The 2,719-nt window shown below is 38.5% G+C and overlaps 1 protein-coding gene across 4 annotated transcripts in view; it reads right to left on the bottom strand.

Moving 5' to 3' along the window:
- Window positions 1-2,719, bottom strand: part of LOC116103646 (retinal dehydrogenase 1) — a 142,159-nt gene that overhangs the window by 41,617 nt on the left and 97,823 nt on the right. The window lies entirely within an intron of this gene.

Below are 2,719 nucleotides of genomic sequence, written 5' to 3'. Positions count from 1 at the left end.
AACTTTTTCTTCTGTAACACACTCTGGAACAAAGACATTGAACTGAAGAGGAGTCTAAAGAGACCTATGTTTTCTCACCAGGAGCTGAGGAGCGGAGGGCCACGAATCTGCCTAACAAGGCTACTAGCAAATCCATCTTTACCCCAGCAGATCAGGGTGCTGTTAGGGAGAAATGCCCTTTTTTCTATACTCTATCTTCCCAAGCTTAAAAAAAAAAATCCATCAAACTCATGTTATATCAGAATCTTCAACTTGTCTTTGTACTTTTTAGTGGGAACAGAAAACTGTGCGGAACTTTTCGGAGTTCCTTGTCACTCGCAGACCCTCATAGAGCATTATGCCGAAGTCATCTGTGAAAATTCATTTAAAGCGAAAGCAATGTCTGATTTGGGAAGTGCCTGCACTTGTGAATCACTACTCTAAGCAGTGTGGAAGGAAAGAATGTAAATAGCACCCCCTAAGAGTTTAAATTCTGAATGTTTTTTAGCTGGGAACTTGGTAAAGGACAAATTTTAACTACAGTTAAAATTAGCATTTTCATTTTGAACACAAAGCTTCTCTGTGTTGAAGCTCCTGTACAAGATATGGAAGGAACAAGATAACATTCTTAGGATGCTCTGGGTAATAAGAATTAGTGATAACTTCTTGGTAGTGAAATTGCCACCTCCCCTGCATTCGGACTTAGCTAGGGGGAGGAACAGCGACCTGGGGAATGTGTTTCTCTTTCTACATTGACTGAGCTTCTCATTTTGTAAATACAGAGAGGGGATACAGCTTATGGTTCCAGACCTTGGAGGATAAGGCTGGAATTTCACCTCAGGCAAAGCACTTCAAGATGTTATTCCTCTTTTCCACATCTTCCTTGATATCGATAATCCCCACATAGGGTCAAACTCAATTTGAGATCTTCCAGTGAGTAGTTGCACACATGAAAATTATGGTTAACCTTTTATTCATCCTAACAGGGAATAGATAACTGTTTCTTATGAAACAGATGGGAAACATTTTCATCTTCCTGAGACATACTAACACTATTCAAATGTGCTCTATACTAATTAAAATGAACAATAGACAACAAGTATATGAATGCTCATTTTAACAAAATTGTATATGTAAAAAATAGGAGGCAAGCCAGATCCGTGACAATAACTGTTTTTCTTGAGTCAGCGGTCCTAGAATACCCTGCTCATCTTGCTCCCATCTCTCTCTGTCTCTCTGTCTCTGACTCTCTCTCCCCCACCCCCTTATTTTTTTGGACAAAAAAGAATTGTTTTCTCTTTCATGGATGCCTTTTGAGTTAAATGTGCAGTTTCTCAACAGCTGTTACATAACACACAGAGTGGTGCTCAGGCCAATTCCCAAACAGCTGTGTTTTGCAGACTCACAGTTGTTTGTGGATTCAAAACTGGTTCGTTTGATGTCTAGAAGGAAAAAAACACAGGCTGCACAACATACTTGACATACCACCTTACTCTGAATGGACACATCATTCATTGAAATTTTTTTGAATAATTATATAATAATGTGCTTTTCAATCGGAAAGTTTTCAATCAAAACTTTTTAATGCATGTAGCTAAAGGAAACTTGGGAGACATTTACCATGCCTGTCCATTTAATTTCCCAATCAGTTCACCAGTCCTTTTTCAAATTTACTTTGTTGGCTGAGCTAATCTTTTCTTCCTTGAAACCATAAGCCTGACAGATGTATTTCTGATGCTTAGCTTTTAGAAAAAGTTTGTTTCTGGGAATGGTTGCATAAGTAAAAAATGATTCTTTTTTCCTCTTTTCCTTACAGATGAAAAGCTAGCTTTTGGTAAGACGATGGGTACCAAGTAGACCTACTTCTAGACTGAAGTCAGAGTTGGGTATTTTCATCATATGCCAGAGCTAGTAATTTAACATGGGACCTCAGTAAATAATATTTCATAATTTTCTTTTTTGTGACAAGCTAAATTATATATATTCATACATAATATATAATATATTATGTATATTTATGCACACACAGAGAGAAGATAAAAAAAAGATATTAAGATGATAGTTACATGATTGCCTCCACCTCTTCACATGGCTGTCTTGCTTTTAGAATTTATTTATCAATTAAAAACAATATGTGCAAGTGTGGGAGGAATGTATAAGCTCATGAATATACGCATCTGCAGGAGGCCAAAAGATAGCGTCAGATCTCTTGGTGCTAGAGGTACAGGTGGCTGTAAGTCGCCTGACATGGAAGCTAGGCATAGAGGTCACACCCTTTTGCCAGAGTAGTATGCATTGTGAGCCAATGAGCCATCTCTTTAGCCTATGAAGTATGTCCTTACACCACTAAAAGCAGAGACTACAACATCTGCTGTCGCCGAAATCAATCTCATCAAACTGCACTTCTGTCCATGGCTCCATTCTAGATGAAGTGCCTGACAAGATAAAATCTTTTCCTTACAGGAGTAGATGAGCATCTTACTCATACAAATAATTCAAATTAAAATGAGATTGAGTAAAAAAAAATAGCTGCAAGTCAAAATGAAATTTTCTGCAATGGGCCAAATGTTTGCATTCCCTAAAACACACATGCTGAACTTTTAAGGGCAGTGGCAAGGAGTGAGGACATGGGGCCTTTGGGATGGAGAGGGTGGTGAAGGGGAAGCCCATTTGTGGTGCTAGGGATTGATCCCATAACATCCTGTACACTAGACAAGCACTCTACCAGTGACACACAGTT

The sequence above is a fragment of the Mastomys coucha genome, unplaced genomic scaffold (assembly GCF_008632895.1).
Source record: "Mastomys coucha isolate ucsf_1 unplaced genomic scaffold, UCSF_Mcou_1 pScaffold21, whole genome shotgun sequence".
Classification (NCBI taxonomy): domain Eukaryota; kingdom Metazoa; phylum Chordata; class Mammalia; order Rodentia; family Muridae; genus Mastomys; species Mastomys coucha.
This window is presented reverse-complemented; position numbering and strand designations above follow the sequence as displayed.